The 23,290-nt window shown below is 40.7% G+C and overlaps 1 pseudogene; it reads left to right on the forward strand.

Annotated features, from left to right (window-relative positions):
- Positions 1-4,085: 4,085 nt before the first annotated feature.
- Positions 4,086-13,632, forward strand: LOC119921273 (annotated as a pseudogene).
- Positions 13,633-23,290: the final 9,658 nt, after the last annotated feature.

A 23,290-nucleotide genomic window follows, 5' to 3' on the forward strand; every position in this document is an offset into this window, starting at 1 on the left:
GCTCACAGGAACAATGAAGGAAGTCAGGCTGCTAGATAATATAACGGCCGCTGTTCTGAGAATTGCCTTAGGAACGTGCCGATCTAAGCATGAGCTCAGCCTTGCTGATAAGCTCAGCCTTGCTGATAAGCTTGCAGTCATCCGCCCTGTCACCTGACTCCCTTGAGGCTCCTCACTGTATAAAAATCCTAAACGGTGTGCTGAATAAACAGTCTCCTTGTCCATCTTGAGACTCACTTGGCCTGTGTTCTTCCATTGCGTGTGCCCGTCTCCCCGCTGTGCCGGACGCGTGGAGGCAGACGGCAACACAAGGTCAGTTCATAAATCAATAGATAATTATAGCACTTACTTTGTGCAGAAGAGTGTACTAAGTGCTTGGGAGATTCTAACACATTAGTTGTTAGACATGATCCCTGCCCACAGCAATGGCAGAGCCATAAGTACAGCTACTTTTTGTCATGAGATCTTACCCATGCATGAGAATGGGACTGGAAAGATTTTAGTGGCATCGTGGAGATTTGAAAATATTTTAAACTAATAACACTTAAATCTTATTTAAGTAGTAGTAATAGTAGAAGTTTTCTTATGAAAATTCTTGCTCCTCCCCTCCTTAACTTCCATCTTCATCCGTTCACTCTTCACTGGTTCCATTCTCACTGCCTTCAAACACGCCCACATCTCACCCATCGTAAGAAAAACCCTCTCTTGACCCCACTGTCCCTTCTAGTTATCGTCCTATCTCCCTCCTACCCTTCCTTTCCAAACTCCTAGAACAAGTCATCTATACTCTCTGCCTCAAATTCCTCTCTTCCAACTCTCTCCTAGATTCCCTCCAATCTGGCTTTCGTTCCCTACACTTCACCGAAGCTATTCTCTCAAAAGTCACCAGTGACCTTCTTCTTGACAAATCTAATGGCTCCTCTCTATCCTAATCCTCCTTGACCTCTCAGCTGCCTTCAACACTGTGGACCACACGCTTCTCCTCAACACACTATCCAATCTTGGCTTCACAGACTCTGTCCTCTCCTGGTTCTCCTCAATATCTCTCTGGCCATTCATTCTCAGTCTCCTTCATGGACTCCTCCTCCCCCTCCCATCCCTTACTGTAGGGGTTCCTCAATGGTTCAGTTCTTTGTCCCTCTCTTCTTCCGTTCTGTACTCACTCCCTTGGTGAACTCATTCACTCCACGGCTTCAACTATCATCGCTATGCTGATGACACCCCAAATCTACATCTCCACCCCTGTTCTCTTTCCTCCCTCCAGGGCTCATATCTCCTCCTGCCTTCGGGTCATCTCCATCTGGATGTCTTGGTCCATCTAAAACTCAACATTGTCCAAGACTGAGCTCGTTATCTCACCCATCCCAGACCCTTCCCTCTCCCTGACTTTCCCATCACTGTAGACGACACTACCATCCTTCCCATCTTCACAAGCCTGCAATCTTGGTGTCATCCTCAACTCCTCTCTTTCACCCCACACATCCAGTCCATCATCAAAACCTGCCGTCTCACTTCCACAACATCGCGAAGTTCTGCCCTTTCCTCTCCATCCAAACTGCTACTTTACTGGTTCAATCTCTCCTACTATCCCGACTGAATTACTGCATCAGCCTCCTCTCTGATCTCCCAGCCTCCTGTCTCTACCCACTTCAGTCTATACTTCACTCTGCTGCCCAGATTATCTTTGTACAGAAACGCTCTGGGCATGTCACTCCCCTCCTGAAAAATCTCCAGTGGCTGCCTGTCAACTTATGAATCAAACAAAAACTCCTCACTCTCGGCTTCAAGGCTCTCCCATCACCTCGCCCTCTCCTACCTCACCTCCCTTTCTCTCCTTCTATCAGCCACCAGCCCGCACCATCTGCTCCTCTGCCGCTTACCTTCTCACTGTGCCTCATTCTCACCTGTCCCACCATCAACCACCGGCCCACATCCCCCCACTGACCTGGAATGCCCTCCTCCCATACATCCACCAAGCTAGCTCTCTTTCTCCCTTCAAAGCCCCTCTGAGAGCTCACCTCCACCAGGAGGCCTTCCCAGACTGATCCCCCTTTTTCCTCTCCTCCTCCACATCCCCCTGGCCCTACCTCCTTCCCCTCCCCACAGCACTTGTATGTATTAGTAAAGATTTATTACTCTATTTATTTTACTCATACCTATTCACTATTCTATTCATTTTGTTAATGATGTGCATATAGCTTTAATTCTATTTGTTCTGACGATTTTGACACCTGTCTATATGTTTTGTTTTGTTGTCTGTCTCCCCCTTCTAGACTGTGAACCTGTTGTTGGGTAGGGACCATCTCTTTATGTTGCCAACTTGTGCTTCACAAGCACTTAAAACAGTGCTCTGCACACAGTAAGCTTTCAATAAATATGACTGAATGAATGAATACTAGTATTAGTATTACTAGAAGTAATAATAGCATTACTAGAAGTAGTAATAGCATTAGTGAGAAGCATGGAGAAGCAGCGTGGCTCACTGGAAAGAGCACGGGCTTTGGAGTCAGAGTTCATGGGTTCAAATCCCGGCTCCGCCAATTGTCAGCTGTGTGACTTTGAACAAGTCACTTCACTTCTCTGAGCCTCAGTTCCCTCATCTGTAAAATGGGGATTAAGACTGTGAGCCCTCCCATGGGACAACCTGATCTCTTTGTAAACTCCCCAGCGCTTAGAACAGTGCTTTGCATATAGTAAGCACTTAATAAATGCCATTATTTTTATTAATATTATTAGACCCAGCAGATTCTATTGAATGCCCACTTGATGCAATGCACTGAAGAATTAGTCATTTGGGAAGTGCAGAATAAAGAAGCAACATGGCTTAGTGGCAAGAGCATGGGCTTGGAATACAGAGGACATGGTTCTACCACGTCTCTGCTGTGTGACGTTGTGCAAGACACTTAATTTCTCTGTGCTTCAGTTACCTCACCTGTAAAATGGAGATTGAGTCTGTGAGTCCCATGTGCAACAACCCGATTAACTTGTACCTACTGTAGTGCTTAGAGCAGTCCTTGGTTCATAGTAAGCACTTAAAATATTATTATTATTGATATTATTATCATTATTATTATTATTATTAAGTAGCATGTTCCCTGGCAACACAAGGTTATGGTATAATTGAGGAAGTCAGATATAAAAATAGATAGAACTATTATGATCAAACTATGTAATTGAGTACACGAATATGCCGGGATGGGTGTAAATCCTTTGAATGAAAAACACAGGCTCAGAAATGCAACAGAATAGCTGAGAATGCACCTTAACCTTATCCCTAGCATTTTTTGGGAAATGAGCTTGTTGAGTTGGGAACATAATCAAATGGAGCTCAGCTAGTACAGCTCCATGAAAGTACAGCTGGAATCATGACTCAGGTCATGCAGTTAGTCAGTAAATTGTATTTATTGAGCACTTACTGTGTGCAGAGCACTTTACTAAATGTTTGGGAGAGTATAATATGATAATAAACGGATACATTAGATACATTCCCTGCCCACAGTTACATTACAATCTAGAAGACACTGTCAGTGCTCTTTATTCTCCAGCATAAATCCTTATGGGATGCCCATTAAATAACAGGAACTAGAGAAGAATGGGATTTAGGAATTCAGAATTTGGCTGCCTTTCAGCACATGGCTAGTGAGCCCAGCCATTCATTCTGGACTTTAAGCTTGTTGTGGGCAAGGAATGAGTCTGTTTATTGTTTCGTTGTACTCTCCCAAGTACTTAGTGCAGTACTCTGCATATATTAAGCACACAATTAATACAACTGAAAGAGTTAATGAATGAATGGTAGGGGAGAGTTATAGATGCCTGGGAGCATTGAACACTATCAACATTGAATTATTGTTTTATTTTACTCTTCTTCACATTTAGTACACTTCCCTGCACACACTGGATCTTTGTTCAATAGACTTTGTCAATCCTACAAAGAGAAGATTGAAAATTGAAGAGAAAAATGGCTGGAAGGAGCCAAACCATGGTGACTGAGTTGGGGATTTACAGATCAATTGGACCTGCAGATTCTGGTCTTTGTGATATTTCTAATAATTTATCTCATCACCCTGATAGGGAACCTTGTGTTGATGGGGCTAATCAGGATCAGGTCTCGACTCCACACCCCCACGTACTTTTTTCTCAGTCACCTCTCTTTGTTGATATCTGTTATGCCTCTTCTATCGCACCCAAGATACTGGCAAACATCTTCTTGAAGGGAAAAGAAACATTTCCTTTACTGGTTGCTTCACCCAGATGTATTTCTCTAGTGCTTTGGCGACTACAGAATGTTTCCTGTTGGCAGCCATGGCCTTTGATCGCTTTGTAATCATCTGCAATCCACTGCTTTACACAGTCATCATGTCTAACAGAGTCAGCAGTGAGCTGGCCATTGCAGTGTATATTTATGGTTTCCTCAATTCACTGATACAGACCACTATGACTTTGCAAGCCTCATTCTGCAACTCCAGTCCCATTAATCACTTCTACCTCGCTGATCCACCTCTATCTCTTTCCTGCTCTGACACTCATGTTAAAAAGAAACAGATCTTCATTATTTCCATATTGAATCTTGTCAGCTCTCTGCTGGTGGTCTTTCTCTCTTACTGTTGCATCTTTGTTGTGGTCTTGAAATTCCCTTCAGGAGAGGAAAGGTGCAAGGCTTTTTTCTACCTGTGTAACCCCCCTGACAATCATTGCTTTTTTTTTATGGGACTCTTCTCTCTGTGTACTTTCAACAGCTGTATACAAATCACACCTTGCCCTATGACAAAGCAGCCTCTGTGTTTTATGGTCTCATCGTTCCCACGTTGAACCCCGATCTACAGCCTGCAAAACAGAATTGTGAAGGAGGCCTAGAAAAGAGTGATAGAGAGGAAAGTTTTGGGGTGAATTAATGTGGTCAGCAGCAATATTATAAATGAATAAACTCATATATTTCAATGTTCCCTAAAATTACTGGCCATTAAAATTATAGCAGTGGAATTTTACATTTTAAAATTAAATGCACTGGGTGGCATTCTTTGCAAAACTTCGGTTTAAGTAAAGTTGCACTGTGGTACTCACCGTTTGTCCAACACCATACCTTTGTGTGTACAACTGTTTTTTTCCAACACTGCATTGCACTGGTTTCTGTCAGACACACGTTGTCAGAAGAATGTTACCAAATTTTCCTGTCACATTCTAGTTAAAATGCAGAGTGAAAACATGTCAAAGAAGAACATGCAGACTGTGTCATTTTCTATGTGAATGCATCTAGTGTGGTTTCATTTTCTAATCATGACAGATTAAACTCTGTGCCAGTGATGAAACTCTTTGGTTGTATGTGAACCTTCCTAGGTGAGGGTTATGGCTCTCCAGATTTACTGGATTTTAAACAACTCCATAACCAACCTATATTCCAAGACTATTCAATCATTCAATCATTTGTATTTACTGTCCTAAGTTATTTAGTGTATTTACTGCAATTGGAGTCGCAGAATGAGGCTTGCAAAGTCACAGTGGTCTGTATCAGTGAATTGAGGAAACCATAAATATACACTGCAATGATCAGCTCACTGCAGACTCTGTTAGACATGATGACTGTGTAGAGCAGTGGATTGCAGATGATTACAAAGCAATCAAAGGCCATGGCCACCAACAGGAAGAGTACAATATAAGAGTGTAACAGAGTTGGTAGACACGTTGGTAGACAGAGAAGCAGCATGGCATAGAGGGCAGAGCATAGGACTGGGTCTCAGGAGGTCATGGGTTCTAATCCCAGCTTTTCCACTTTTCTGCTGTGTGACCTTTGGCAAGTCACTTCACCTCTCTGTGCCTAAGTTGCCTCATCTATAAAATGAGGGTTGAGACTGTGAGCCCCACATGGGATGGGGAATGTGACCAACTTGATTTGCTTGTTTCCACCCCAGCGCCTGGTAGATGCATGGCACATAGTAAGTGCTTACCACATACCACTATTATTATTATTACATTCCCTGACCACAGAGAGCTTGCATCCATGCCCAACTATGTATAAAAGGTCTATTTTTCTGACTCTACCTGATGCAGCAAGGAGCTGAACACATTAGGAACTCCCTAAGTTGGTTTGGATCAAATTGCTTATGTTGAAGCTTGGAATTTTTACCACAAATCTTGCCGACATAATTACTTTCTACCTGAATATGTTATGTCAATTAAGCAAACCATAAGATGCATAGATTATTGATTGACATCTTCCCCCCCCCCTTCTCTTATCTCTTCCTAACCTTGCACCCTTTCCCTGAATGGACCTCTTCCCATTATGATAAAAAACTTTTCATTTCTTAATTACAACAACAACAACAACAACAACAACAATAATAATAGTTAAGCACTTACTATGTGCCAAGCACTGTTCTAAGCTCTGGGGTAGATAGAAGCTAAAAAGGTTGTCCCACATGGGGCTCACCTCTTAATCCCTATGTTACAGATGAGGTAACTGAGGCACAGAGAAGTTAAGTGACTTGCCCAAAGTCACACAACTGACAAGTGGCAGAGCTGGGATTAGAACCCACAACTTCTGACTCCCAAGCCCATGTTCTTTCCACTAAGCCACACTGTTTAAGTGGTCAGGGAGCAGTAGCTGGTTAGAATTAGATTGTGTAACTGTCTGATATGACTATATTATACCTACGACAATCCTTGGTTCATGTAATAAATACCATCATTATCATTGTTATTATTATGATTACCTCATTAGACATGAGAATATTTCTAAGATCCTGGCACCGAAGAACACCTTGCAGAGTTAACTTCAGATTAACATTTTAATTTCCATTTTACCTTCTTAACAGATTAATGATTTCCTTTCTACTTTCCATAATTGGTTAATTATTATTATTAATCACAATAGCAACAATGATAATGATATTTATTACATGAACCAAGCATTGGGGTAGATAAAAAATAATTATATCAGAGATAGTTCCTGTCCCACAGGGGAGTCACTGCCTAAAGAGGAGGGAGACTAGGTATCATAACCCCCTTTAACTGATGGGGAAACTCAGGAACAGAGAAATTAAGTGATTTACCCAAAGTGATAAAGCTGTCAAGTGGCAGCATTGATATTTAAACCTGATTTTTCTAACTCCCAGTCCCATGCTTTCTCCAATACCTCTTCTACTGAGCCACCCTGCCTCCCAGTAGAAACTGGAGCTGGAGATGGGATCCCTTTTGATGAATGAACAGGTTTTTAATTACTTCTGTTCTTCTACATTTGTTCATGTGGTAGTAGTAGCAGCAATATTTATTTCAATCAATCATATTTATTGAATGCTAACTGTTTATAGAGCACTGTAATAAGTGCTTTGGAGAGTACAACAAAACATTAGAACAGACTCACTCCCTGTCCATAATGAGTTTATATTCTGAAGGGGTTGACAAGCATTAATATAAATAAATGAATTAAGAGCATGTGCATAAGTGTTGTGGGGCTGGGAGGGGGGATGAATTAAAGGGAGCAGGTCAGGGTGGTGCAGAAGGAAGTGAAAGGAAAGGAAAGGAAGACCTAGTTGGAGAAGGATTCCTGGAGGAGATGTGCCTTCAATAATACTTTGAAGTTGGGGAGAGTAATTGTCAGTAATATATGAAGAGGGAGGGTGTTCCAGACCAGAGGTAGGATGTGGACGAGAGGTTGGCGTTGAGATACACGAAACTGAGGTACAGTGAGTAGGTCAGCATTAGAGGAGAGAACTGTGTGTATTGTGTTGTAGTAGGAGAAAAGAGAGATGACATATGTGGGGGCAAAGTGATTGAGTGCTTTACAGCCAATTTATTAAGCACTTACCGTGTCACAGACCATTCTCCTAAGCACTGGAAGAGAATACACAGGTTATTTTAAATATGAATAATGTATAGTAAATCAGAAAATGAATCAGTATTCAATAAGTGTTCAGTGTGCACAGTCCGAATACTAAGCACGGTTTAATTTAATCATGTTAGTGGATCTACTTGTAATGGCATATCAATCTGTACTATTTATTAAGCGCCTATTGTGTGCAGAGCACTGTACTAAGCACTTGGAAAGGTAAAACACAACAAATTTGGTAGTCACATTTCCAGCCCACAAAGAACTTACAGTTCAGAGAATGCTTATGATTTATTGTGAGCTTAGTTGTTAATATTTCTCTGCGAGATCTTTCCTGAGATCATTCTATTGCCCCATCTAGTGGTCAAAGAGAGTACAACATTGCCTGATTAGCTTTCAAGGTTTCCTTAGAACAAATAATAATAGTAATCGTGCTATTTGTTAAGTGCTTACTCTTTGCCAAACAGTGTACTAAGCACTAGAGTATACAAGATCACCAGAATGGACACCTTCCCTGTCCTACATGGAGCTCACAATCTAAGGGGGAGGGAGAACAGGTATCAAATACCCATTTTACAGTCAGGAAAACTGAAACCTCATAAAAGTTATGTGACTTTCCCAAAGTCACACTGAAGGCAAGTGGAGGTGCCAGGATTAGAACCCAGGTTTCAAGACTCCCAGACCTGTTTTGTCTTAACTAGCTGTAAAAGCTAAGAGTAGACTAATGATTCAAGTATCTCAGGTCAAAAACCATGATTTGATGAAAAAAGTGTCATTTTGGGTCTGCATGATCCAGATTGCCTGGCTAATGACATTGACGAAAATCACCAGATATTGTTCAGCTCTCTGTTGACCTTTCAAGTGTACGGGCAGCTTGAAAGTCTCATAACTAGTCACTCATCTGCCACTTGCATTCTGTGGCATTTCTGAAGCAATTCTTTCCAATTTATGACAGAGGGTACATCAGAAGAAGATGGCAAAAATACATAAACACTGTAGTTTATTACTACTCTTGTTACCAGATTCAGGGAAATAGAAATCATGGATAGGCCTTAGTTATCCTAAACATACCCACACCAAACCCCATACTGTTTTTGTTCTCATAATCGAGAGTGAACCAAGAAGTTACAAATAACTGGAACTTCAAGCATTAAGTTCTATTGAATAAATGTTTCCAGTTCAAATGAAATCTGTTCACTTGAAACAATATTTCAAACATTAGAGTGGAAAGGCTTAGAGTAAACCAGTCATTCATTCAATCGTATTTATTGAGTGCTTACTGTGTGCAGAGCACTGTACTAAGCGCTTAGGAAGTACAAGTTGGCAACAAATTACCATAATGATTCCTAAGAGAAAAAGGAACTGTTTACTCGTGATGAATGTGTGTGTCTTTATGGGATTTTCTCATTTGTTTGAATGTGAACTTGCATCATTTTAACTTCAGAGTAGATTGAATCCTCCAGGTGCCCCAGCCCCAAGAGATAAAACCAAACACAACTATGTTCCCTGCAAAGTCAACATCGATGTGCACAGAAGTAACTGAATACACTGAATAGACTGTCTACCCAAGCAGTGTAAATTAGAGACGCCTGATTTTACTAGACATAACAAGGGATAGCTCATCATTTGACAATGCTATAAATACTCAGGAGTCCATTGCCAAAACAAGAAAACAGTGGCTTTCTTCTTCTGGAGCAGAGCAAACTGTTGTTTTCTTCTGAAATAAAGGAACTTGGCATATTAGATGTCAATCAATCAATCAATCATATTTATTGAGTGCTTACTGTGTACAGAGCACTGTACTAAGCGCTTGGGAAGTACAAGTTGGCAACATATAGAGACAGTCCATACCAAACAGTGGGCTCACAGTCTAGAAGGGGGAGACAGAGAATGAAATCAAAAATATTAACAAAATAAAATAAATAGAATAGATATGTACAAGTAAAATAAATAAATAAATAGAGTAATAAATATGTACAAACATATATACATATATACAGGTGCTGTGGGGAAGGGAAGAAGGTAAGATGGGGGGATGGAGAGGGGGACGAAGGGGAGAGGAAGGAGGGGGCTCAGTCTGGGAAGGACTCCTGGAGGAGGTGAGCTCTCAGTAGGGCCTTGAAGGGAGGAAGAGAGCTAGCTTGGCAGATGGGCAGAGGGAGGGCATTCCAGGCCAGGGGGATGACGTGGGCCGGGGTCGATGGCGGGACAAGCAAGAGTGAGGTAAAGTGAGGAGATTAGTGGCAGAGGAGTGGAGGGTGCGGGCTGGGCTGTAGAAAGAGAGAAGGGAGGTGAGGTAGGAGGGGGCGAGGTGATGGAGAGCCTTGAAGCCGAGGGTGAGGAGTTTCTGCCAAATGCGCAGATTGATTGGTAGGCATTGGAGATTTTTGAGGAGAGGAGTAACATGCCCAGAGCGTTGCTGGACAAAGATAATCCGAGCAGCAGCCTGAAGTATGGATTGAAGTGGGGAGAGACACGAGGTTGGGAAATCAGAGAGAAAGCTGATGCAGTAGTCCAGACGGGATAGGATGAGAGCTTGAATAGCAGGATAGTGGTTTGGATGGAGAGGAAAGGGCAGATCTTGGCAATGTTGCGAAGCTGAGACCGGCAGGTTTTGGTGACGGCTTGGATGTGAGGGGTGAATGAGAGAGCAGAGTCCAGGATGACACCAAGGTTGCGGGCTTGTGAGACAGGAAGGATGGTAGTGTCGTCAACAGTGATGGGAAAGTCAGGGAGAGGGCAGGGTTTGGGAGGGAAGACAAGGAGTTCAGTCTTGAACATGTTGAGTTTTAGGTGGTGGGCAGACATCCAGATGGAGATGTCCTGAAGGCAGGAGGAGATGTGAGCCTGAAGGGAGGGAGAGGGAGCAGGGGCAGAGATGTAGATTTGGGATTCATCAGCATCAGCACTGTGGCCCACAGTGTCGAAGGCAGCTGAGAGGTCGAGGAGGATTAGGATAGAGTATGAGCCATTGGATTCGGCAAGCAGGAGGTTATTGGTGACCTTTGAGAGGGTAGTTTCCGTGGAATGTAGGGGACGGAAGCCAGTCTGGAGGGGGTCGAGAAGAGAGTTGGTGTTGAGAAATTCGAGGCAGTGTGTGTAGACAACTCGTTCAAGGAGTTTGGAAAGGAATGGTAGGAGGGAGAAGGGGTGATAACTAGAAGGTGAGGTGGGGTCAAGAGAGGGTTTTTTTAGGATGGGAGAGACATGGGCATGTTTGAAGGCAGAGGGGAAGAAATCAGTGGAGAGTGAGCTGTTGAAGATGGAAGTTAAGGAGGGGAGAAGGGATGGAACGAGAGATTTCATGAGATGAGAGGGAATGGGGTCAGAAGCACAGGTGGCCGGAGTAGCACTTGAGAAGAGTGAGGAGAGCTCCTCTGAGGATACTTCTGGGAAGGATGGGAGAGTAGCAGAGAGTGTTGAAAGCCTGGGGGAGTGGCTTTGGGGAGGTCGGACCTGATGGATTTAATTTTATTAAGGAAGTAGGAGGCCAGATCGTCGGGGGTGAGGGAAGGAGGAGGGGGAGGAACCGGGGGCCTGAGAAGGGAGTTGAATGTACGGAAGAGCTGACAGGGATTATGGGTTTGGGTGTCAATAAGGGAGGACAAATAGTTTTGTCTGGCAGAGGAGAGGGCTGAGTTAAGGCAGGAAAGGATAAACTTGAAGTGAATGAGGTTGGCATGGTGTTTAGACTTTCACCAGCAGCGTTCGGCAGCTCGAGCATAAGAGCGAAGGAGATGGGCAGTGGCAGTGACCCAGAGCTGTGGGTTAGTGGTGCGAGAGCGTCGAAGGGAAAGGGGAGAGAGTGAGTCTAGCTGAGTAGGAAGGGTAGAGTTGAGAGCAGTAATCTGATCGTCAAGACTGGGTAGAGAGGAGAGGGAGGCGAGGTGGGGTATTAGGCACTCAGAAAGATGGATGGGGTCAAGAGAGTGGAGATCTCTGTAAGGGAGTAATATGGATTTACAGGGGAAAGGAGTGTGAGTGAGGAGGCAGGTGAGAAGATTATGATCAGAGAGAGGGATTTCAGAGTTGGTGAGGGTGGACACAGTGCAGTGGTAGGAGATGATGAGGTCGAGGGTATGACCAAGTTGGTGAGTGGGTCATTTCTGAAATCTCTGGCTCCTGCTCTCTGGATGATTAGTGAGTAATCGACTGGATTTTTAAGGCCAACTTAAAAAGGCAAAAAGTGAAAATGCCCAGAATGTCCATTTTGAAATTAAAGGTCTTTGTGGAATTGGGTTGATTGAAACATTCAAAAATCTGAATGTAAGCATGCCTTCATCAGGTAGGAGACTAAAGAGTTCTGCAGGAAATGGGAGACATGGAGATTGAGAAGACATATTTAGAATCTGAATTTGAGGCTTAAGTAGTTAATTATAGCTATATCAAAAGCTATAAATTGACAAAAGCATTTTATGACATCCTAGCCTTTTAATAAAAACTCCCTTCGCAAAACAACTTGTTGCAGCTTACATTTTTAGAAGTAGATTTATATGGCACTATTTCAAACCACGTATTTAATCATTTTATAAACATGAGTCAAATCATCTTCATGTGATTCCAAAAAGAAAGATTTATATAACGCTAGTTCCAGTTTACATATTTACAGAATAATTTGTATTCAAAAACTTGAAACTGAACCAATATTTAAGTGTTATTTCCCTTCCATCACTCCCTAATTAAGCAAGAACGATGTTTAAAATACAATGTGGACTTCTTGGTTGGGGAATAGGTTGTGAAGAATTAAACTCAGCTAAATGGAAGGAGAGAGCAAAGTATATGGACTGGGGAAGTCCACCAGTTAGGAATAGAGCATTTCCACAGATTTTTCCAGATTCCTCCTATAACCACAAATACAAGAGAAGAACTTGTGTGATTAAAGGGAAAGGTAGAGGTATTGATGGCAGTGGGTTTCTGCTTCTGGAAGAATGAGGTGAAAAACTTGGCATGGTAAATATATTTTTGTAGTACAATGAATGGATTCAATGACTAAAAAGAGGCATTTATTGAGAACTCACTGTGTGCAGAACACTATACTAAGCATTGGGAGAGTACAATACAACAGACCTGGTAGACATGTTCCCTGCCCACAGTAAAACAGTCCACAACCAGATGTACTCATGCTGATGTCATTTTTATTCCTTCCATAATGATATGCATATATATATACACTGATTAATAGGTATGATGCAAATTTTTAACCCTCAAGGTTATGTTTTCTATTTAAACTCTAGCCTCCCCTTACTTGTAATTTTATTGTTTCTCCTCCACCAGACTGTAAATTCCTTGAGGTAAGGGATCATGTCTACTAAGTTTCTAGTATTCTCCCCAAAACATGGTGCATTGCTATTCCTCAAGTGCTTAGTAAATATTACTGATGATTGACAGATAATTTATATGACGTTCTTAGAGAAGGGTGTAACCAGCACAAAGAAATTAGCTGGAATTGTGTTATTGAAGAACTAGATGACTAAATACCAAGAGAGGACATCCTCTAATTGAAATGATCCAGAATAAAAAGCAAGAAGAATAAGGACCTAATGCATAAGGCAAGGATGAAAAAACAAACCTGCAAAATCAGCATAAAGATTCTCAGTGTTATTTTCTCAGTCTGTACCTTTTTCCTTACTCCAGCAGATTTTAAAAGGCTGAAAACAATAGGCGCCAAGGAACTCAAAACGCAATATCTGAGATATATCTCCAGCGATGCAAAGATCTCCCAGAACTACAAGAGTCCCTCCCCTGGCTCTTCTTCCCCTTCGGTGCCATCATTAGGCAAAACCTTGAGATGTTCATGTTCATTAAGCTAGATCATCATCTTCATCCCATCACAAACTGCTTTCCTGGCTATCTGTTACCCCTTGATCTCTGTCATTCATCCTCCCTTTTCCCCATGTTGCTGAAAATGTTGTTAATAAAGATGAACACATCCCTGAGTGTTTACTTTCCACAGCGTCATTGGACATATGATTTGGCAGTTTCTGAGTGCAACGTATTGGCCACAGTGGCCAATGACTATGGTCTGGCCACCTATACTCCCCTCGTGCACTCAGCTATTGTGTTCAGGAGTCTGTGTCATGAGCTGATGGTTGGCATTTCTATCTGTGATTTCCTGACCTCAGTGATACAGACTTTTCAGTTATTCCTCTGTGACTCTAGCACAAATCATATACACAAAATTAACCTTCAGATAGATGCCCTCACTTGTCTAGTTGTTTACACCAACGGAAATCAGCGGCTGGTGATCCCCATTGCACATTTCATCACCTCTATTTTGACACTCCTCATTCCATATGCATTAATTTTTGCCACTCTTCTGAAGATCCTTTCCTTAAAAAAGGCACAAATTCTGCTCTACCTTTTCCTTTCATCTCTCTGTTTCATTCTAATTCTATAAGACATATTTCTTTGAGTATATTAAGCAGCATAATTCAAGTCATTCCCTGAATTATGACAAAGAGGCTCGCGATTCCTATTCTGAATCCCCTGTATACCCTGGACATAATAGACTCAATGAGGACACTACTGGAAAGGAGAATGGTACAGTGGAGATTGAGAATGGTACTTTGGAGACTGTAAACCAATAACAGAAATTTTGTGCATAAAATAAAGCAATGTTCATGACTTGTTTCCAGGCATCATTATCAAAGAAATATGAACCTAGCTTCAGGGATGTCTTTAATGTGAAAAACATTTAATATTATGTATTGTATTATATTGAACCTGATAGCAAAATTAAATTATCAATCTGAAGGGACAGTTTTTGAAAACAAGATAATACTAAGGGAAAATAAAATAAAACATCTAAATTAGATCAAAATTGGTCTCAGTATTTTCAAAATATTTTGAGGTTATTTCCCCAAATTGCATGAGCCCTGAAGATATGGAATGTGAAAATGCAGTCACAGAAGCACTCCATTACAGCTTTATGTGCATGTATGAAGGATGACCATGTAAGCAATTGGATGCATTTGCTTTGGTACACTTAAGTATGTACTAACCAAACCCAACTTGTATTTATTTTGTGGTATTTCTTCCTCCCATTTCACTACCCCTCATAAAGAGAAACAAGAAGGCCTTCATCCCATTATTCAGTTGTTACCCTTCAAATCTTTCTTGGAAATAAGCCCTTGGTTTTATCTTAACACCAAAATGGACCTCAAAACTCACAGTGTGTAATCTTTTCTACTTCATCCTTGGAAACCAAAATAGCACAATTCATAAGCATAAATCTTCATTCAGTCACAGTATACAAAGTATTCATTTATGATGTATCTTCTCTTGCACTTGTAACATACCATGACTTCCCCAAATATAATATCAATTATGAAAAGAATAACAACTTTTCCAATAATTTGTCATGCTACAACAATACTTACATCCTTCTATTAGCCTCCTTTTTAATGATGAAGCATCCCATTAAGAATGACAAATGAGCCTTGATCCCAAAATGTCAGAGTTGAGACACTGTATGAAGAAATTGACTATAAAGTAGTGACAGTTGTAATAATAATTATTATTGTTATTATTATGGTATTTGTTAAGTGCTTATTATTTGCCAGGCACTGTTCTAAGGGCTGGGGTAGATACAATGTAATTGGGTTAGAACCAGTCCCTGTCCTACACAGGGCTCACAGTCTTAATCCTCATTTTTCATATGAGGGAACTGAGGCACAGGGTAGTTAAGTGACTTGCCCAAAGCCACACAGAAGACAAATGGAAGAGGCAGGATTAGAACCTATGTCCTTCTGACTCCCTGGCCCATACTCAATCCATTAGGCTAGGCCAGTCTGGTTCCCACTGAAACAACTGATGAATCAACCAATAACATTTACGGAGTAGCCTTTGCTGCTGTATCATTCAAAGTTTGACTTGAGATACTAACCCTAATGTTTAAAGTAAATATCAGTCTCTAAGGTATGATGAGTAAATCACTTATTTCACAAGTGGCACCACACTCAGAAGTTGTGATGTCATGTGGATTTGACCTGCTTTGATATAAAGCTAACCTGAATGCGCCTTCTAGGCTGTAAACCCCTTATTGACAGGGAACTTGCCTACCCACTCTTTTGTTCCCTCCTAAGCACTTTATACAGTGGCCTGCACATAGTGAACATTCAATAAACAAGATTGATTGACTCCCTGAAAGTTAGAGGTAGGCTGTATATTGGTAATCTCAATGACATCATATCTCCAAATTATCATTAACAATGATTTTGGTACCCTTTGGTGCCTTCACCATCCCTTTTGCATTGACCCTATCCTTCCAAATTTAGGGGTATGGGCTGAATTTAGGAATCATTTAATGATGATTAATGCATAATAATTGTGCCACTTGTTAAGCACTTACTATGTGCCTAGCACTGTACTAAATGCTGGGGTAGAGACAAGACAATCAGGTTGAACACAGTCCCTGTCCTATCTGGGGCTCATAATCTAAGTAAGAGGGGGAATAGGAATTAAATACCCATTTTACAGATGAGGCAATTGAGCCCAGAGAAGTGAAGTGACTTGCCCATTGTCACAGAAATGACAAGTGCTAGAATTGGAATTGGAACCCCAATCCCCAATCCCTAGTCCTCTGCCTACCAGTTCTGGGTTCTTTCCACTAGGCCTGCTGCTTCTCAATAATTTCTGAACCCATCCTGATACCTTTCATCAGCAAGGAATTTATTTTCACAAAACCACATTAGACTGTAAAACCTCCACAAGTACATATTATTATACAGTTCCCTCTTGCCCGATGAAACTATAGTTCAGTGTCGATGAATACTCTGATTCAAGCTCTCATCTTTGAGAAACTGTATAAACTGGAAAAACAATATGTACTACATTAAAGCCCTTTGGTTTCTCCACAAAATAAGTAAGCAATAGACTATGACAGGCAAATAATTGTGACATGAAATACTTTATCCATAGGCTCATGTCAGGGAAGAAGTTGTTTTCACCTACCAGTTTTCACAGTTTCCGTTAAAGTCCTTTCACTAAGCAGAAACTTGACCTAAAGGTACAATTCCTGTCAGAAACTCAGAAGCTCTGGCTGGTCAAAACTTGTGCCCAAGGTGAAGAAATAAGTGATTAAGAGCAACCTTAGAGAGTTCAGGAGCTTTGCAAATAAGTAAACAGATGTTCTGTACTTCACCTTCAAAAACACCCTTTCATATCGATGAGGATTATGGAGTTTGCTCTAGGCCCAGTAAGGGATAAGGGAAGCAGCAGTGTTGCCTAGTGGATAGAACATAGACTGGAAGTCAGAATAGCTTGTGTTTTACCTCGGCTTCTGCAATGGTCTGCTGCGTGACCACGGGCTAGTCACTTAACTTCTCTGTGCCGCAATTACTTCATCTTTTAAATGGGGAGTAAGACTGTGAGTCCATGCGAGACATGGACTATCTTCAACCTGAGTAGCATGTATCTATCTTAGCAAAGAGTACAGTGTCTGGCACATAGCAAGCACCAATGCTAAGAACTGCCCAGCACTTAGAACAGTGCCTGGAACATAGTAAGCACTTAACAAATACCATCATAACTATTGCTTAGCAAATACCATAAAAACGTTATTTGGGGTATTTCCTTGGGACATATCCAGATATTATTTATGATGAAAGGAAATATTTGCTTCGGGGAGAATCTGAGTACTGTGAGTTAGTTAAATGCCATTTTTAGTCTTTGGTTTGTGGGTACAAGCAAATTATCCAAATCATTCAGATATTTGGGGGGCATTTTAGCCTCAATTATCTGGAAATTTCAAGTCAAATAAATAACATTTTCTTGAAATAGCCCCATCTCTGAGACCAAAGGGAATTGGGGGACTTGAATTATTAGCTAGTATAGATTTGGCAATTTCTTAATTTACAGTTGATGAATGAAATTTTGAAAAGTTATGTATTATATATATATATATATATATTATATATATATATATATAATATAAATAACTTAATAGCATCAGGCTTGTGAGCTTAGGACATTGCTTAGAGAAAGAGAACCCTGAGAGAGAGAGAACCCTTTAAAAATGCTATATATTGAACTATGGTCCAATCAGTGTAATGGGACAGGTGGAATATTACAATCAAGTATCCCAAATTATAACTTCTAAGAGGAGAGAGTCATCTAAATATACATTTCTCCCTACACTGCTGAAGCTGACAACTATTTTCCATCCTTTATCTAGGACTCTGACCTGATTTTTTAAGTGATCCTATTCTTTTCTTATAGTTTAAATTGTTAAATGTGCAAGTGTGAAAGATAATTTATGTTGCTTTCACATTTTCGTATGGGTATTTTAATTTGAATAGATGAATCCTTCTTTTCCTGATTGTAAATGAAAGTCATCATCATATAATTATGCCTCTGTTCCTATAAAGACATTCTTTATTCCATCCACATTTGGGGGTCGTCCAGATCTCACTGGAGGGGTGCAATAGTTGGCTACATGCTTTCACAGCCAATTTAGGATCCCTTCACTTTCACTGTCTCATTTCATACAAGTACTTGCATGAAAACATGAACCAATAATATTGATATCTGATAGTGAAAAACATCATATCCTGATGTGGTATTATATACCAAGGTGTTTCCAAGAATGTTAATTCCCAAGGATATTTAAATTCAATGCAAACGATCCTTACAAACTCTGAATATAGCATACCACCAACCCTGAATAAACCATTTCCTTGGTACAAGGTAAATTTCAAAATAACACAGGATAACAGGCTCATTATTTTTCAATATACAAACTCAAGGGTTTTCTGGTGCCTAATAGAGAAATATAGCTTTCCAATGAGCAAAGGAGCTGTCCATTTCGTTTGCTGGAATTGAACTAAGGTGATGCATTACACCTAGTTTTGGAATACCTTATCTCCTTTTGTTGGATGATTGGTAAGTCACATAGATTTTAATGGCTGTTTTTACTTGTTGCCTGTAGAGCAAATATGGGTCATTTATCAGTTTTGCTTTGATTAGACGTGTGTTTACTTTAAAGACTTCCCAAGGATGTAGGGTTAACTGATTGGAATTAATTTAACATTAGCCTAAAGCTGTGAGGATTTGCTAAAATGTGTAGGAAACTTGTAAAATGGAGCCCGGGCCTGGTAGGCAGAAGGTAGTAAGTTCTAATCCTAGCTCGCCACCTGTCTGATGTGTGACCTTGACAAGTCACTTCAGTTCTCTGTGCTTCAGCTCCCCCATCTGTGAAATGGGGATTGAGACTGTGAGCCCCATGTGGGACAGGGACTGGGTCCAACCTCATTTTCTTGGATCCACCCCAGCGCTTAGTACAGTGCCTGGCAAATAGTAAATGCCTAACAAATTGCACAATTATTAAATGAGGCCATTTGTCAATATTTATCGTCACCCTCCAAAATGAGTCCAGATCTGCTATTTAAGTGCCCGTCTTCCCCATTCTATTGTAAACTCCTTGAGGGTAGGGGTGATGTCTATTAATGTTATATTCTCCCACACATTTGTATATTATCCTCTGTATAGTAGGTGTTCAATAAATGCTACTAATTGATTCACTGATTGATTGATCTGTGAATCCCTTTAGACTGACTACCTGCTGCAAAGAGAACTGATAACACCATTCTGACCTTCACAAACAGGAACAGCATTTTTGCTCTGCTAAATCTCTGGTTAAAAAGGGGAAATGAATGAATATAGTGTAGAAAGAAAATAGGGACCCAGTGTCAAAGCAAACTGTGATGTGACAATGGGTATTCCAGAAAACTCAAACTCTCCTCTTATTTTCTTTTCTAGGAGAAACCATGAACTCCAAAAAAAAAATGGGATGATAAAAGAGAGATAAATTAAGTCCAATTAAAAAGTGTAGCTCTGTGGTACCCAGAACAAACCTGATCACCCAGTGGTGATATACTTGTGAAAAATGTAAACAATTGAGAATATTTAGAAAAGCAAATTCACCTAATTTATATATATATTATGATCATATAACTTTAACGATGTTGTCACTGATTTTTAGTGATTACATTAAATGCTAGGATTATGTCAGGATCCCTTTCAATGTGTTTTCAGTCCATCCTGTTGTATATGAAGATTGAAAATACACACGATTTATGTCTCTCCCATTAGATTTCAAGTGTAGGGATGATGTCTTTCGCTTGTATGATACTCACCTTAACACCTAAAATAGTGGTCTCCAACCAAGAGGGATTCAATAAATACTACTGAAAGAATGTCACCAGTGGTGATCTATAATCCTCAGGAGTTCAATTGCAATCAACCAGGAATGGTATTTATTCAGCTCTGGCTTACCTGAGCTCTTGGGAAAGTACAATACAATAGTGTTAGTAGATATGATCCCCTCCCTCAAGAAGTTTATAGTCTAATGAGGGAAGAAGACTTTTAAAAAAATAGAGGTTGGGATAGCCACTGAGTATAAGGATATGCACATAAATGCTATGAGGGTGGAGATGTGGGGTGGGGCCAAATTTACGGCAGAGGCAGTAGAAAGGAAAAATAGGGTGGTGGTATGAGAGCTTGGTCTAGGAAGGTTCCTAGAGATGTGATTTTAGTAGGGCATTAAAAATGACGAATGTGGTGGGCTGTGAGATATGGATGGGGAGGAATCTCCATGCACAAGGGAGGGCATGAGTAAGGGGTTGGTGGTGTTTTGAGGTGAGAGTGAGGGATAGTGAGTGGGGATAGTGAGTGAGTAGTGAGTAGAGAAGCAGCAAGCCTAGTGGGTAGAGCACAGGCCTGGGAGTCAGAAGGACCTCGGTTCTAATCCCAGCTCCACCCCTTGTCTGCTGTGTGAACTTGGGCAAGTCCCTTTACTTCTCTGTGCCTTAGCTATCTCATCTGAAAAATGGGTATTAAGACTGTGTGCCTTATGTGGGACAGGAACTGTGTCCAATTCAATTCCCTTGTATATACCCCAGTGCTTATAGTATAGTGCTTGTCACACAGTAAATGCCTAACAAATACCACCATTATTATTATTAGGTTCTTCCTGAGACAGAGAGATAGGAATGATCTCATCTTGATAGATATGTTACCACGTTTTTTTCTTCTTATCACACTGAAGGAACATTTCAAACCAGACACTCGTCTGTTGTGTTACCTTGGCCAAGTCACTTAACTTCTCTGTGCCTCAGTTACCTCATCTGTAAAATGGGAATTAGGACTGTGAGCACCACGTGGGACAACCTGATAACCCTATATCTACTCCAGAGGTTAGAACAGTGCTTGACACATAGTAAGTGCTTAACAAATACCATAATCATCATCATTATTATTATGATTATTATTATCATTAATCTTTGAGACATCAAGAGCTAGGAAACTACAGCAAGAAGTACCTGATTTCTGATTTTCCTAGCATAACCCCCATTTCTAGACCAGCATTTGTCATGGTGTTTGACAATTAGTAAGCACTTAATAGCATCCGCCGATTAAGTCTCCCTTTCCCTGGCTCCTTCTCCCTTCTGTATCGTCTATGCACTTATATCTGTGACCTTTGACATTTGATATTCTCTCCATCCTCAACCACACAGCACTTATATACATATCTTCATATTAGAATTTTTTTATATTAATGTCTATTTCCCCCTCTAAACTGTAAGCTCATTTTGGGCAGGGCATATCTGTCAATTCTATTGTACTGAACTCTCCCAAGTACAGTATTCTGCACATAGAAAACTCTTGATAAATACCACTGATGAAGAAGGACCATAATTATTAAAAACGTTTAGGATCTGAATGCAAAGGGAGATGAGGAGAGGGAAATATTGGCAAGTAGTGAGTCTGGTAATGCATGATCATCAGTCACATATTGTTACAACTGTCCCACAAATATGACTACACAGGGATTGCAAATCAATACATAATACAAATGTTTAGAACATTGACAGGACAGAACAAATTCCCTTTGAATGCCAAATACTGAAAGCAATGCTTTTAAACAATGGAAACATTTCCAACTAGTTTTCAAAGAAACAAATGTAGTCACTGAATGCATCTATGAAGTGTCCATTTTCTTGTAGTCTTTAAATTGACAGATTAATGTTTTCCATTATATATTACTGTGAAAAATAGACATTTTCATACTTCCCAGGCATTATCAGGCATTATCACCTAATTAGCATTATGATAAGAAAATGTACTTCCTTGTTCTATGGTATTTCGAACACCATTTTCAGGATCTCCTGTAGTACTTTATCTCCTATAACTATTTCCATTGAATGCTACTATGGCAGTCCAGAACTCTTGTGTTATATTGTAGTTCAGAGAATGAATGAGTGAAACGGGATCTGGTCTACATCTGAGTTTAATCTGATCATATCACAGAGTCTCCAGTGGAATATATCAGAGGGATATTTTGCCCACTCCCTTTTATCTCCTCTCCCAGCTTCTCTCCCTGGCTTCCCTTTTACAAAGAGAATCAGTGTGATATAGTGGTTAGAGTATGGGCCTGGAAGTCAGAAGGACCTGGTTTCTAATCCTACCTGCCACTTGCTCCTGTGTGAACTTGGACAAGTCACTTCACTTCTCTGTGCCTCAGTTACCTCATCTGTAAAATGTGGATTAAGACTATGAGCCCCATATGGGTTGTGGACTGTGTCCAACCTGATTAGCTTGTGTCTACTCTAGTGCTTAGTACAGTGTCTGGCTCATGGCAAGTGCTGAACAAATACCATAAAAAAAACCAGCACAAGGAGCCACTACTTGCCCTTTGGAGCTCACTTGTGAAGTTTAGGCAAATCTTTCCAACAGGTATTCTATAAATCAGATGTCAGGTGTAGTACCAATGTCCTTCTGTCCACCTTATCCAGACAGGTAACCCATCGAGAAGAAGGGGAAGAGATCCCCTCTTCTTAAAGGGTACGATCTGAACCTCCAACCTTAGGCAAACCTACCGAGCCAGCTAACGGTTTCCCTGCAGAAGAGAAGCAATTTGGCCTAGTGGGAAGCAGCTTGGCCTAGTAAGGAAAGTGCAATCCTGGAAATCAGAAAGATCTGGATTCAGTACTGGCTCTGCCAGTTGTGTGCTGTATGACCTTGGGCAAATCACTTCACTTCTCTCTGCCTCAGTTTCCTCAACTGTAAAATGAGGATACCTATTCTCCCTCCTACTTAGATTGCGAGCTCCATATGGACAGGGACTGCATCCAACCTAATTAACTTGTATCTATCCCAGAGGTTAGTACAGTGTTTGTCACATAGTAAGCACTTAACAAATACTATTAAAAAAAAAAGAAAGGACCCTGTAGATTTATGGCCTAATCCTTACCATCTGAGGCGAGATTAACCATTGTTGACTTTAGCCTTATTCTTTAGTTCCATATTACAAGGTGTTCTGCAGATGGCTTGAATTCATTTCACGTGATCTATATGTTGATTTCTTTTCTGAATCTTATGAAATGGAGAAGTAAATGTATAATTTCAGTTACATCAGTCCTGGAGATAAGAGAAGCAAGTCGCCGAAAGTTGGTAAGAGCAGGACAGTTG

Source organism: Tachyglossus aculeatus (genome assembly GCF_015852505.1).
Source record: "Tachyglossus aculeatus isolate mTacAcu1 chromosome 12 unlocalized genomic scaffold, mTacAcu1.pri SUPER_6_unloc_2, whole genome shotgun sequence".
NCBI lineage: Eukaryota > Metazoa > Chordata > Mammalia > Monotremata > Tachyglossidae > Tachyglossus > Tachyglossus aculeatus.